Raw genomic sequence first — 15301 nt, 5'->3', positions numbered from 1 at the left:
GGTCCACCCACATACCAAATTATCAAAGTACCGAACGCGAATCATATGAACGTGATGAAAACTAGCTTGACAATATTCCCATGTGTCTTCGGGAGCGCTTTACATCATATAAGAGTTTGTCTAGGCTTGTCCTTTGCTACAAAAAGAATTGTGGCACCTTGCTGCACTTTATTTACTTTTGTCACTTGTTGCTCGTTACAAATTATCCTATCACAAAACTATATGTTACCTATTATTTCAGTTCTTGCAGAGAATACCCTGCTGAAAACCACTTATCATTTCCTTCTGCTCCTCGTTGGGTTCGACACTCTTACTTATCGAAAGTACTACGATAGATCCCCTATACTTGTGGGTCATCACCTACTCTATTGGATGCAGACGAGCCTGGGCTACCTCCTGGTGGTCCCAGAGCATTTAACCGCAACCCCTAGCGCCGCCCAGCTGTGCCTCCGCTGCATTTTTTGTCCCCGCCGGCCGAACTCCGGTGGCAACTGACGTGGCGCAGTCATTAGTGTCTATCCCTGCCAGCTAGACACCCCCTAGATACTAACAGTGGGCCCCACGTCGAGTCAAAATTGGGTGAACGTGGGATTAGCAGGGACCAACCACTGTGTCACCGACCAATGGGTCCCACTGGTCAGGTTTGACCTGGCTAGCCTCCTTTGACTTGCTGACGTCGTGATGACGCAGTGCTAATGTAATAGAACATTTCTAGGTTTAAAATAAGTCTAAACAATTTACTTATTTCCAAAAATTTGCTAAAACTACTAAAAATCATAGAAAATCAACCGTAGCTCAGAATGAAATAATTAATATATGAAAAATTGTCAGAAAAATATGATAATCCGTTTATGGCATTTTCATGCATGTTTGAACAACCTAAAGTTGCTATGTATGACAATTTGAATAAATGGCATTTGAAATGCCTTACATGGAGTTTGAATTTGAACCTTGGGTTCAAACCAACTTCATTTAAATTGTTGCTAGCTACATTAGCTCAAACCACATCATGTTGCCATGTCATGATCATGCATCATATTGTTGCATTGCATTGATTGTGTTCCCTCTTGTTTGCCATTGTTTGTTCCCTCTCAGTGGAGTAGTTCCGACGATGAGTTCGATGACACCGATGAAGAGTTTTGCTATCTTCAAAAGTGCCAGGCAATCGAACCAACTTTGAGCATTCCGATACAATCCCACTCTCTCGCTCCTACTCTCTTTTACTGCATTAGGACAACAACGTTTCAACTGTTACATGTTGCGGTAGTTGAACCCATTCCTCTGCTTGACCTGTCTTTGCCACAGTAAATATATGAAACCCACTAGCATGAGTAGGAATTGCTTGAGCCATGTTGTGCCTACTCATTCATGTTTGCTTGTTATGCCTGCTATGCTTAGAGTTGTGTCATTTCTGATTCATCTGGGATAGAATGGAATGGTGGTGAACATGTCTTGCTGTAGAGAGCTAAGTGTGTGAACACGATTTGGTAAAGGTAGCGATGAGAGGCCATGTAGGAGTACATGGTGGGTTGTATCATTGAAGTTGTCCTTAGAAACTGAGTTATATGTTTGTGATCCAAGACAGTTACTACCACACATTGGGCTCCGGGCACTCCAAGCTCTCTCGACTTATTAATCGCCTTGATCTCTGTCCAAGAGTTGCAACTAGTTTCTGGTGTTTGTAGGTTGTGTTAGTAGTCTACCAAGTGGCAACCGATATAGGTCGGCTTGGGACAGACTAGGCACAGTGTCATGGTGTACCAAGTGGCACCCGGATGGTGGGCTTGGGAACCCTACTCACATCGTTTGGGGTCGTGTTGGAAACTTCGGCCGGACTTCCTTTGCGGGTTCGGCCTCGGATATGTGATAAACCTGGACTAGATCTTGCGTGGTTAGTCAGGTCATGGCCGACACCCTCGCCAGGCTTCCGCTTGAAGGTTGCCGAGATACATGACGTGTACATGGCGGTAAGTGGCGAGGGCGTGTGTGAAGAAGTACACCCCTACAGGGTAATATGATCTATTCGAATAGCCACGTCCATGGATATGGACTACTTGGAACGCTTACATTGTTCATATACAAGTTAAATGGATACTCTAAAATGCGCAAGATAAGCGTTAGTGCTATGGATGGCCTTCTCGTAGGGAGATGGGAGAGGATCCATATTGGTGTATTCATTTTGTGAATATGTGGACTCGTGTGCGCCACCTCAAAGAAAGTACTCATAGTTCAGGATAGCCACTGAGTCAAATCTGGCTTGGTGCAGTTAAACTCCACCACCCCCTTTGTTGATACCGATGCATAAGTACATAGTTCCGAAGTAAGTCTTGCTGAGTACATTTGTCCTTGTAAGTGCATCTAATGCCCCTTAGTGATTTTGGTGTATTGAAGACTTATAGGTTAAGGGACTAATGTGTTTGTGAGTGTACACATGTCTATAAGCCTATGAGGAGTTTGATATTTAGAGAGAAAGTCGACCCCTAAAAATGAATGTCTTCGACTGAAGACTTTGGATTTTTGAAGACTTTCTGAAGACTTTAAAAGTGAAGAAATTGGTGTGACCATGAAGACTTGATAACCAGGCGAGGAACATGAAGCGTGAAGACTTTTGTTTTCATAATTTCATTTTCTCTTTATTGATTCATAGGAAACACCGTACTGTTAAAGGGGGTCGAGGTAAAACTAAGGAAAAGTTTCCATGTGATGCTCAACTCAAAATCCTACACCTACCAATCCCTTCAAGTGAATCCATTGGAAATCTCATACAGTTCAGTCAATTTCTTTAGTGACAGAGACGAAGCTCTTCTGGTCTCTGAGGAATTTGTTTTGACTGAGGAGTTAGGAATTCGCCAGTGCGGATTACCTACTGATACGTCTCCAACGTATCTACAATTTTTTATTGCTCCATGCTATATTATCTACTGTTTTGGACTATATTGGGCTTTATTTTCCACTTTTATATTATTTTTGGGACTAACCTATTAACCGGAGGCCCAGCCTAGAATAGCTGTTTTTTGCCTATTTCAGTGTTTCGGATAAACGGAATATCAAACGGAGTCCAAACGGAATAAAATCTTCGAGAACATGATTTTCTCACCGAACGTGATCCAGGAGACTTGGACCCTGCTCCAAGGAACAAAAGAGGCGGTCACGAGGGTGGGGGCGCCCCCCTAGGGCGCGCCCCCCTGCCTCGTGGGCCCCTCGTTGCTCCTCCGGCGTACTTCTTCCTCCTATATATACACACGTACCCCCAAACGATCAGAACAGGAGCCAAAAACCTAATTCCACCGCCGCAACTTTCTGTATCCACGAGATCCCATCTCGGGGCCTGTTCCGGAGCTCCGCCGGAAGAGGGTCGTCATCACGGAGGGCTTCTACATCATCCTAGCCTCTCCGATGAAGTGTGAGTAGTTTACCTTAGACCTTCGGGTCCATAGTTAGTAGCTAAATGGCTTCTTCTCTCTCTTTGAATCTCAATACAAAGTTCTCCCCCTCTCTTTTGGAGATCTACTCAATGTAATCTTCTTTTTGCGGTGTGTTTGTTGAGACCGATGAATTGTGGGTTTATGATCAAGTCTATCTATGAATAATATTTGAATCTTCTCTGAATTCTTTTATGTATGATTGGTTATCTTTGCAAGTCTCTTCGAATTATTCATTTGGTTTGGCCAACTAGATTGGTAGTTCTTGCCATGGGAGAAGTGCTTAGCTTTGGGTTCAATCTTGTGGTGTCCTTACCCAGTGACGGAAGGGGCAGCAAGGCATGTATTGTATCGTTGCCATCGAGGATAACAAGATGGGGTTTATTTCATATTGCATGAATTTATCTCTCTACATCATGTCATCTTGCTTAAGGTGTTACTCTGTTTTTAACTTAATACTCTAGATGCATGCTGGATAGCGGTCGATGAGTGGAGTAATAGTAGTAGATGCAGAATCGTTTCGATCTACTTGTCACGGATGTGATGCCTATATACATGATCATGCCTAGATATTCTCATAACTATGCTCAATTCTATCAATTTCTCAACAGTAATTTGTTCACCCACCGTAGAATACATATGCTCTTGAGAGAAGCCACTAGTGAAACCTATGGCCCCCGGGTCTATTCTCATCAAATCAATCTCCATCACTTTAATCTTGCTTTGCTTTTTACTTTGCTTTTACTTTTTACTTTGCATCTTTATACCAAAAATACCAAAAATATTATATCTATCAGATCTCACTCTCGTAAGTGGCCGTGAAGGGATTGACAACCCCTAATCGTGTTGGTTGCGAGTAGCTATCGCTTTGTGCAAGTACGAGGGACTTGAGCGTGGCCTCCTACTGGATTGATACCTTGGTTCTCAAAAACTGAGGGAAATACTTACGCTACTCTGCTGCATCATCCCTTCCTCTTCGAGGAAAACCAACGCAAGCTCAAGACGTAGCAAGAAGGATTTCTGGCGCCGTTGTTGGGGAATCTACGCAAAAAGTCAACATACCAAGTACCCATCACAATCCCTATCTCTCGCATTACATTATTTTCCATTTGCCTCTCGTTTTCCTCTCCCCCCAATTCACCCTTGCCGTTTTATTCGCCATCTCTCTCTCTATCCTCCCTCTCTATTTGCCTCTTGTTTTCTCGCGTGCTAGTTTGTTTGCTTGTCGTCATGGCTAGTCCTCTTTCTTCTCCGTTGTCTCCCGAGAGTGAAGTTCTAAATTTTAAACAAAGGGAGGGAGAAAATCTAAAAGATGCTTGGTATAGAATTTGCAATGCTCAAAATAAATCTACCAGAAATCAATCTACCTTAGTTCTTCTCCGCAATTTTTATGTAGGTATTAATCCTTGGTATAGATATATCCTCGATACCATTACCAGAGGGAACTTCTTGGGTAGCCATACTTTTGATTCTTATAATGCTATGCTAAATTTATTTGGCTCACCACCTCTTTTGGTTAATGGAACCATGTTAACTCTAGAGCATGTTATGCAAAGACTTGAAATTATTGAAAATAAAGTTGCTACTATTGAATCAATTGAAAATCTAGATAAAAAGATCCACAATCAAATTACTCAATATGGATCTAAGGTAGGAATGACTTTGAAAAATATTAAGGAAAAGGAACCCATAGTTAATGAGAATATAAACCTAGATACTACTAGAATTGATAAACTTGAGGGTATCATTACAAACTTGGGAACCGCTTTTTCTTCCGTAAAGAATACTCCAAGTCCTCCTACTAAAATTGCCAAGCTTATGTGTGTTCCTAAAAATAAGGGTGAATCATCTAGTAAGGAAACTGCGGATCTTAAATCTATAAGTATTCATCCCAATCTTTTTGCTATCATTAAGGAACCATTTATTACAAACGAATTTTTTGATCTTGTGCCTAAAAGTTTGATAATTAATAAAAATAAAGAAATTCCTAAAGATGGTAGATGCCTAATTGAAGAATTTCCTACCAAAGATGGCAATACCTAGATCTATCCTCGCTTTTATGCCTAGCTAGGGGCGTTAGACGATAGCGCTTGTTGGGAGGCAACCCAATTTTATTTTTATTCCTTGATTTTTGCTCCTGATTAGTAATAAATAAATTATTTAGCCTCTTTTTTGGTTGTGTTTAATTAGTGTTTGTGCCAAGTAGAACCGTTGGGAAGACTTGGAGAAAGTCTTATTGAACTTGCTGTAAAAAACAGAAACTTTAGCGCTCACGAGAACTGCTGTCATTTTTATTTGGAGAGTGCTATTTAGTTAATTCTTTTTCCAGATGATTAATAGATAAATGCCTCACGTCCAGAAGTTTATTTTAGAATTTTTCGGGTTCCAGATCTTGCGATAGCTACAGATTACTACAGACTGTTCTGTTTTTAACAGATTCTGTTTTTCGTGTGTTGTTTGCTTATTTTGATGAATCTATGGCTAGTAAAATAGTTTATAATCAATAGAGAAGTTGGAATACAGTAGGTTTAACACCAATATAAATAAATAATGAGTTCATTACAGTACCTTGAAGTGGTCTTTTGTTTTCTTTCGCTAACGGAGCTCACGAGTTTTCTATTTTGAGTTTTGTGTTGTGAAGTTTTCAAGTTTTGGGTGAATTCTTTTGATGGATCAAGGAACAAGGAGTGGCAAGAGCCTAAGCTTGGGGATGCCCATGGCACCCCCAAGATAATCCAAGGACACCAAAAATTCAAAGCTTGGGGATGCCCCGGAAGGCATCCCCTCTTTCGTCCACTTCCATTGGTAATTTACTTGGAGCTATATTTTTATTCACCAACATGATATGTGTTTTGCTTGGCGCGTCTTGTATTATTTGTGTCTTTGTGTCTTAGTATGCCACAATCATCCTTGCTGTACACACCTTTTGAGAGAGCCATACTGTCAGGACCGGTTTTTCGGGATATTAATTTCCCAAAAGCGGCCCTTGTGCTCACCAGCCCCAGGATTACTGTTAGCTGATGAGACACCAACTTGTTACAGAAACTCCAAGCAAAATACAAAATATGTAGTACAAGACCATTCTAGCCTATGGGTACAACAATTGGTTTCTAGTGGTTGATGGCGGAAGCGGTTTGCGGATCATCAGCGTTTATGGGACTCCATTTCCCACAGGAACAGCTGACCAGGATAACTCCTATCTTCGCGAGGCTGCTATCACCATTGCGTAGGTTCCGGGGCTGTCATCAAAATGCTCCTCTTCACGCAAGAAATCTGGCCAAGACAATAGCCAGGGACAAGCCAGTGAGTACTTTGAATGTACTCGCAAACATTGAGAACACAGGTATAATATAGCCATTGATAATCATGTTTTGAAACATTCCATGATCACTTTGTCAGTTATGAAATAAGGTTCATGATGCACGCAAGCAGATCATTCAAATAAAACATGAGTAAAAAATCCGGGAGTAGAAATGAAAAGCACCGATCGGGTGTCTGAAGCGACGCCTCGAAAGGATAATAATATGAAGCGTGCCTCAGTCGGGCGTCTGTGCGACACCACATAAAGGGCTTATAAGTAAATGAAATAACAAGCATGCCACAGTCGGGCGTCTGTGCGACACCACATAAAGGGCTTATAAGTAAAGCCACAGTCGGGTGTCTGGGCAACACCACATAAAGGGCTTATAAGTAAATGAAATAACACGCATGCCACAGTCGGGCGTCTGGGCGACACCACATAAAGGGCTTATATAAGAATAATCACGGTGAATATCCAGGAGGTAGAACCGTCCCAGGGATACTCTATAATTCAAATAATACAATTGATTAGTCCACATTAATAATAATCGTAATCATCATATGTCACAGGTCATAATCAATGTTCTGGTTTAGTAGATTTTCCTCCAAAGACCGACACTAAGACTGACACTTGACCCATCCCAGACTGTAGTCCTTAACCATGGACACGGCTATTCGAATTGGTATAATATCTCTGCAGAGGGTGTACTCTTTACCCACGAGTAACGGATTCCTTTAGTCCATCGGAACTAATTCCGTCTACGGTCTTTTAGTCGAAAACATGCCTGACTTGCACACACCAGCTTAACTTTACTCGTGTCTGGAATCACCCACGACACATGTTAAGCAAAACTCTAAGTGGGGAGGCTACAACCTTGCGTAGCATGGGATCAAATTTCTATCGCGCGCTCTAAGGGGTGCCCCCCTCTCGGTCCCAACCGGAAACACCCATGCCCCTAGACCAGGTGGCATGCCTACCGGATGCAGCCGGTATCTTCCACCATGGCCTCTCTGTATGGTGTGTGCTAGACAGGGGTTGACAACTTACTGAACCGTACCCTACCTACGGCAAGGACAAGTGGCAGCACGAAACAAGTATGGGGGTTACTGGAACAAGACTCGATCTACGGCTGACTCAGGAGGCTTAAGTATTTCCTGTATGATTAGTATAACAAATATGTTTCAATCCAACAGACAGCATCACTACTCATCATACCTCATCTTGCCATACCGGACACAACCGTCTCGACGGGGAACTAGAGATAAGCTCGTGTCTACCCAAGACAGAGGCTTTCTCGGCTTCCTTCCGGTAGGCATAAAAGGCATGTGAGAATGATTACTATCACAAACTTATCAAGTTCCAGTAATATGAGATCACCAATATGCACTCATGAGTATGATCATATCCTCACAAACAAAATAACAGATACTCCGTGTCACGGCGGTGTTGTAACTATATCAAACATCACACAGTAATATTATGCCAGGGTTCAGAAATGCTTGCCTTCAAGGTGTGGAGAGGTGAGGTGCTCTCCAAAACTTTTGAAAGTTTTCTTCTCTCTCCAACAAATCCTATTTTAAATAAATTTGAATTAACACATACTATAAAAACAGTACAAAAAAGTTGTTTGGAAAATTTTGATATAAATATGTAAATAAACTAGAAAATATTTGGGAAACAACAGAAAAAGAATCAAGTCATTTGGATTTATATTTAAAAAGATATAGCCAGTCAAAGTTGCAGTCAAACTCTGTTTTTTTAAATAAAACAGAAATGAAAACGTTTCGATGAGAATACGCTTTCGAAGTAGGGGAGACGTACTTGGGGGTTTTACACTTTCACTTAAAACCACGCGGGCGGGGCTGGGTCGCTGACAGTGGGTCCAGGGGGCCCACTGGTCAGGTTTGACCAGTCGCCACGCCTCTTCTCCCTCCTCTGTCTGAGTGGGGCGGGGCTCCGGCGATGCTCGCCGGCGAATGGCGGCACCGTTCGAGAAACCGAGGCCATCCGCGGGCTCAGGGGGCCGAGGCGGTCCCTTCGGTGGTCGCTAGGGTCCCTGGGGTGGACGGAGTCGCCGGCAGCAAGCTTCACAGCGGGTGGTGGCTGTCGGGCAGAGTGGGTTCTAGCCTCCGGCGGTTCCTGATCGAAATTGAGCAGGGGGATGGATTCACGAGATGAAGAGAGGGCTTCTGGTGAAGAGAGTGGAGAGGGGGGGCCCTGGTGGCGCCGGAATGGTCGAGACAGTGGCGGCGGGTGTGGTTGCCGGAGAAGAAGAAGACGACCATCTCCGGTCCTTCTACTGCTACGGGAGGATCAGTGAGGGAGTGAGAGAGGTTGCTTGAGGGCTTGGCGAGCTCGGGGGGGTCCTTAAATAGCGATCGTGGTCGGTTCCAATGATGGCCATGGATAAGAACGCCGGCGACCGTCATTCTGTTGCAGCAGGGGGACGTGGCGGCGACGAGCACTTGCAGACAAGCTTGTGGATGAGCTCAGACTGCTCTAGAGGGCAGCTGGCATGTTGGGGTGGCTTGGGCGGCACCGTCCATGGCAGAGCTGTCGGGGCGGCGGTGGCGGCATGCGGTGGCGGCGCTGTAGGGCGCCAGGAGGGAGCCAGGGCGACATGGAGGCGACGAGCACTAGCAGACGGGCATCGGGATAGGCTCGGGCTGTTCAAGGGGGCAGCTGGCGTGCTGCTGCGGCTCGGGCGGCGCCGTCCACGGCAGAGGTTGTTGTGTCCGCCCGCTAGCCGCCGTGGCCGACCTGACGGCAGAGCTGTGGAGCTCCAGGGGCAGCTCTGTAACGCGGGAGGGGTCGGGCGCGTCGACTGGGAGAGGGGAAGGGCCAGAATGGCCGCGGGGTGGCGGCAACGGGGCGCGGCAGATCGGTGTGCGCGCGTGCAAAATATGCGCTCTGGGCGCGCCCAGAGCGTGCACGCGAAGCGTTCGACGAAATGCCAAGGCAGGCTAGGTGGCTTGGGTGGAGCTGGGGGTTATCAGGTCTAGGCTAGGGTTTGCAAGGAGATCAGTGGACAAGCTTGTTGGGTCAGAGGATCAAGTTCACAATGCAAACCAAAATTCATGCCAAATATGCTCATGCACTCAAGGTGTTTGCCAGAATGCCAATGGCATCTAGGCAACTCTTGGGGTGGCCCAAATTTCTAGATTGGGGTCTCTTTAGATGATACAGAGGGTGGTGAGGTTAGTTTGCCAAAAGCTCAAACTTGTTAGTGTAAGTTTTGCAAAACTCCAGTTCTGGACAGAAGGAAAAGGGCATAATTTCATGAACCAAAAGTGCTCCAATGGGTCCAACCTCCTGGACTTAAGGGTTTGGTATGGTGTACTACAAGCAGGAGAAAGCTCATGGTCACTAGAGCAAAATTTATTAGGGATGCAGTACAAATCACCAAGCTGGACCAGAATGAAAAAGAGGTTGATTCACTCAAATCTTTCAAAGAACATCAATGGTTTTTTGCATAAAGTTGAATAATATACTCCTATGAACATCACATAATTTTGGTGGAAGTTTTAAAGAAATATTTAATTATGTTGTAGTGCAAAATTGCCCACTGGACCAGATTTGAAAACTTGGTGTAGATCTCAAAATCTCCAATGAACAGAAGATATTTTTGCATAAAAGTGATTTAAAAACATCACATGACATCTCCAAATTTTGGTTGGAATTTTAAATAAATTTATCAAATGGTTGTAGTTCAAATAGAGCTCCAAAATTAATGAAAATTCACCTTAGGGAATAAAGCTCAGAAAAAAAAAATTATGCAAATAAATTCCACTGATAATAGAAATGTTTTTCTTTAAAGGGCAAACAAGTCCAATAATATATTTGGAAAGTTTTTTCCACTTGAGGTAAAAACTCCATAATAATAAGGTAAAAAAAGGACCTAAAACCAAAAGAACATCCAGAAAATAAAAGTTTAAATTTCTTGGCAAAATTTTAATTAATAAAACAAGGTTAAAATTTTGGGGTGTCACACATACATGAATTAAAATTTAATAGAATACTCTATGTGCTTCACTTATATCTTTTGAGCTAAGTAGTTTTGCTCTATGTGCTTCACTTATATCTTTTGAGCTAGATAATTTTGCTCTATGTGCTTCACTTATATCTTTTGAGCGCTATAATTTTGTTCTGTGTGCTTCACTTAGATCTTTTAGAGCACGGTGGTGGATTTGTTTTAAAGAAACTATTGATATCTCATGCTTCACTTAAATTATTTTGAGAGTCTCTTAATAGCATGGTCATTTGCTTAATAATAATATGCTTGGTATTCAAGATTTGTGAAACTTTCTTTTGAGTGTGTTGAATACTAAGAAAAGATTGAAGCATGATAATTGTTTTTGAGATATGGAGGTGATAATATTAAAGTCATGCTAGTTGAGTAGTTGTGAATTTAAAGAATACTTGTGTTAAAGTTTGTGATTCCCGTAGCATGCATGTATGGTGAACCGTTATGTTAAGAAGTCGGAGCATGATTTGTTTATTGATTGTCTTCCTTATGAGTGGCGGTCGGGGACGAGCGATGGTCTTTTCCTACCAATCTATCCCCCTAGGAGCATGCGCGTAATACTTTGCTTTGATAACTTCTAGATTTTTGCAATAAGTATATGAGTTCTTTATGACTAATGTTGAGTCCATGGATTATACGCACTCTCACCCTTCCACCTTTGCTAGCCTCTCTAATACCACGCACCTTTCGCCGGTATCATACACCTACCATATACCTTCCTCAAAACAGCCACCATACCTACCTATTATGGCATTTCCATAGCCATTCCGAGACATATTGCCATGCAACTTTCCACCATCTAGTTCATCATGATGCATTCATCATTGTCATATTGCTTAGCATGATCATGTAGTTGACATAGTATTTGTGGCAAAGCCACCATTCATAATTTCTTCATGCTTGTCACTCTTGATTCATTGCATATCTCGGTACACCGCCGGAGGCATCCATATAGAGTCATACTTTGTTTTAGAATCGAGTTGTAATCATTGAGTTGTAAATAAATAAAAGTGTGATGATCATCATTCAATAGAGCATTGTCCCAATAAAAAAAGAGAAAGGCCAAAAAAAGAAGGCCCAAAAAAAGGGGCAATGCTACTATCCTTTTTCCACACTTGTGCTTCAAAGTAGCACCATGATATAGCAAGTCTCATATATTGTGCTTCAAAGTAGCACCATGTTCTTCATATAGAGAGTCTCATATGTTGTCACTTTCATATACTAGTGGGAATTTTACATTATAGAATTTGGCTTGTATATTCCAATGATGGGCTTCCTCAAAATTGCCCTAGGTATTTGTGAGCAAGCAAGTTGGATGCACACCCACTTAGTTTCTTTTTGAGCTTTCATACATTTATAGCTCTAGTGCATCCGTTGCATGGAAATCCCTACTCACTCACATTGATATCTATTGATGGGCATCTCCATAGCCCGTTGATACGCGTAGTCAATGTGAGACTATCTTCCCCTCCTTTTTGTCTTCTCCACAACCACCATTCTATTCCACCTATAGTGCTATATCCATGGCTCACGCTCATGTATTGCGTGAAGATTGAAAAAGTTTTGAAAAAGTTAGAGCATGAAACAATTGCTTGGCTTGTCATCGGGGTTGTGCATGATTTAAATACTTTGTGTGGTGAAGATGGAGCATAGCCAGAATATATGATTTTGTAGGTATAACTTTCTTTGGCCATGTTATTTTGAGAAGACATAATTGCTTTGTTAGTATGCTTGAAGTATTATTATTTTTATGTAAATATAAACTTTTGTCTTGAATCTTTCTAATCTGAATATTCATACCACAATTAAGAAGATTTACATTGAAATTATGCCAAGTAGCACTCCGCATCAAAAATTATCTTTTTATCATTTACCTACTCGAGGACGAGCAGGAATTAAGCTTGGGGATGCCTGATACGTCTCCAATGTATCTATAATTTTTTATTGCTCCATGCTATATTATCTACTGTTTTGGACTATATTGGGCTTTATTTTCCACTTTTATATTATTTTTGGGACTAACCTATTAACCGGAGGCCCAGCCCAGAATTGCTGTTTTTGCCTATTTCAATGTTTCGGATAAACGAAATATCAAACGGAGTCCAAACGGAATAAAATCTTCGGGAACGTGATTTTCTCACCGAACGTGATCGAGGAGACTTGGACCCTGCTCCAAGGAACAAAAGAGGCGGTCATGAGGGTGGAGGGCGCCCCCCCTAGGGCGTGCCCCCTGCCTCATGGGCCCCTCGTTGCTCCTCCGGCGTACTTCTTCCTCCTATATACACACACGTACCCCAAAACGATCAGAACTGGAGCCAAAAACCTAATTCCACTGCCGCAACTTTCTGTATCCACGAGATCCCATCTTGGGGCCTGTTACGGAGCTCCGCCAGAAGAGGGTCGTCATCACGGAGGGCTTCTACATCATCCTAGCCTCTCCGATGAAGTGTGAGTAGTTTACCTCAGACCTTCGGGTCCATAGTTAGTAGCTAGATGGCTTCTTCTCTCTCTTTGAATCTCAATACAAAGTTCTCCCCCTCTCTTGTGGAGATCTATTCGATGTAATCTTCTTTTTGCGGTGTGTTTGTTGAGACCGATGAATTGTGGGTTTATGATCAAGTCTATCTATGAATAATATTTGAATCTTCTCTGAATTCTTTTATGTATGATTGGTTATCTTTGCAAGTCTCTTGAATTATCCGTTTGGTTTGGCCAACTAGATTGGTAGTTCTTGCCATGGGAGAAGTGCTTAGCTTTGGGTTCGATCTTGCGGTGTCCTTACCCAGTGATAGAAGGGGCAGCAAGGCACGTATTGTATCGTTGCCATCGAGGATAACAAGATGGGGTTTATTTCATATTGCATAAATTTATCTCTCTACATCATGTCATCTTGCTTAAGGCGTTACTCTGTTTTTAACTTAATACTCTAGATGCATGCTGGATAGCGGTCCATGAGTGGAGTAATAGTAGTAGATGCAGAATCGTTTCGATCTACTTGTCACGGATGTGATGCCTATATACATGATCATGCCTGGATATTCTCATAACTATGCTCAATTTTGTCAATTTCTCAACAGTAATTTGTTCATCCACCGTAGAATACTTATGCTCTTGAGAGAAGCCACTAGTGAAACCTATGGCCCCCGGGTCTATTCTCATCATATCAATCTCCATCACTTTAATCCTGCTTTGCTTTTTTACTTCGCTTTTACTTTTTACTTTGCATCTTTATACCAAAAATATAATATCTATCAGATCTCACTCTCGTAAGTGACCGTGAAGGGATTGACAACCCCTAATCGCGTTGGTTGTGAGTAGCTATCGCTTTGTGCAGGTACGAGGGACTTGAGCGTGGCCTCCTACTAGATTGATACCTTGGTTCTCAAAAACTGAGGGAAATACTTACGCTACTCTGCTGCATCATCCCTTCCTCTTCGGGGAAAACTAACGCAAGCTCAAGACGTAACACCTACAAGTGAGGAACATGATAGCCCTGAGGAATTTGATAGTCAAATTTCCGACCGTTGATGTGCTATGCGCCAGCTGTCCCAAAATATCTACCCACGTAACGGTCATATCATTGAAGGGCATTTATATCTTATCATGTTGGGCTACTCCCTAGGCTATAAATAGCTGCCCCCTACAACCACTAGCTGGTTGGCTGCTCCGCGAGAAACTGACACTTGTCATTGAGAGCATCCCATCCTCGAAGGACTTTGAGCGAATATCATCAAGTGAGGAAAAACCCAAAACCCCAAACCAATTACCTACAAACCAAAGTGATTGAGCATCACTGAAGAGATTGTTCATATGTGGAACCGACGCTTGTTACCTTTGAGGACTGTGCATCCTCCAGACGGTTAGGTGTCATGGTCTAGAGCATCCAAGAGGAATTGTGGATCGCCGAGTGAACGAGTCTATGAAGGTTTGGAAGTCACCTGAAGACTTACCACGAGTGATTGGACGAGGTCTGTGTGACCTTAGTTCAAGTAGAATACGGTGAGGACTCTGTGTCCGGGACTGTGTGTTCTCAGGTTTAAATACCTAGCCGCTCCAACCAGACATACAACTGTCACAGCAGTTGGAACTAGTCTACCAAACCATTGTCTTCACCAAGCTTACTGGTTCTATTTCCTCAACCCTTCCATTTCCTCATTATTGTGTTGTGTGCTTGTTCATATCTGTTTGAAGACTTTGACTGAAGACTTCCTCAATTTCCTTAGTTCAATTTCTTCAGTCTATTTGTCTTCATCCTGTTTTATCCTACGCTTATGCTATCTGTACTCTATGTTTGTTTTCATTTCATCATGATATCCATGTTTATGTTATGTCATGTATGCTTCTGAGTACTTATTCTGCTGCAAGTAATTCTTCGCTCGGGAATTTCCTCACGCTAAAATTTCTCGGTGAAGAATTCATATAAATTGCCTATTCACCCCTCCCCCCCTCTAGTTGACTTAACGCACTTTCAATTGGTATCAGAACAAGGTACTCCCTTGTTCTGTATGATTTTGGCTTAACCGCCTCGAGTTTATGTTATAACGACTGCAAGAA

This window comes from Triticum dicoccoides, chromosome 1A (genome assembly GCF_002162155.2).
Source record: "Triticum dicoccoides isolate Atlit2015 ecotype Zavitan chromosome 1A, WEW_v2.0, whole genome shotgun sequence".
NCBI classification, from domain to species: Eukaryota; Viridiplantae; Streptophyta; class Magnoliopsida; order Poales; family Poaceae; genus Triticum; species Triticum dicoccoides.
The sequence above is the reverse complement of the archived record's forward strand: the minus strand, read 5'-3'. Positions refer to the sequence as shown.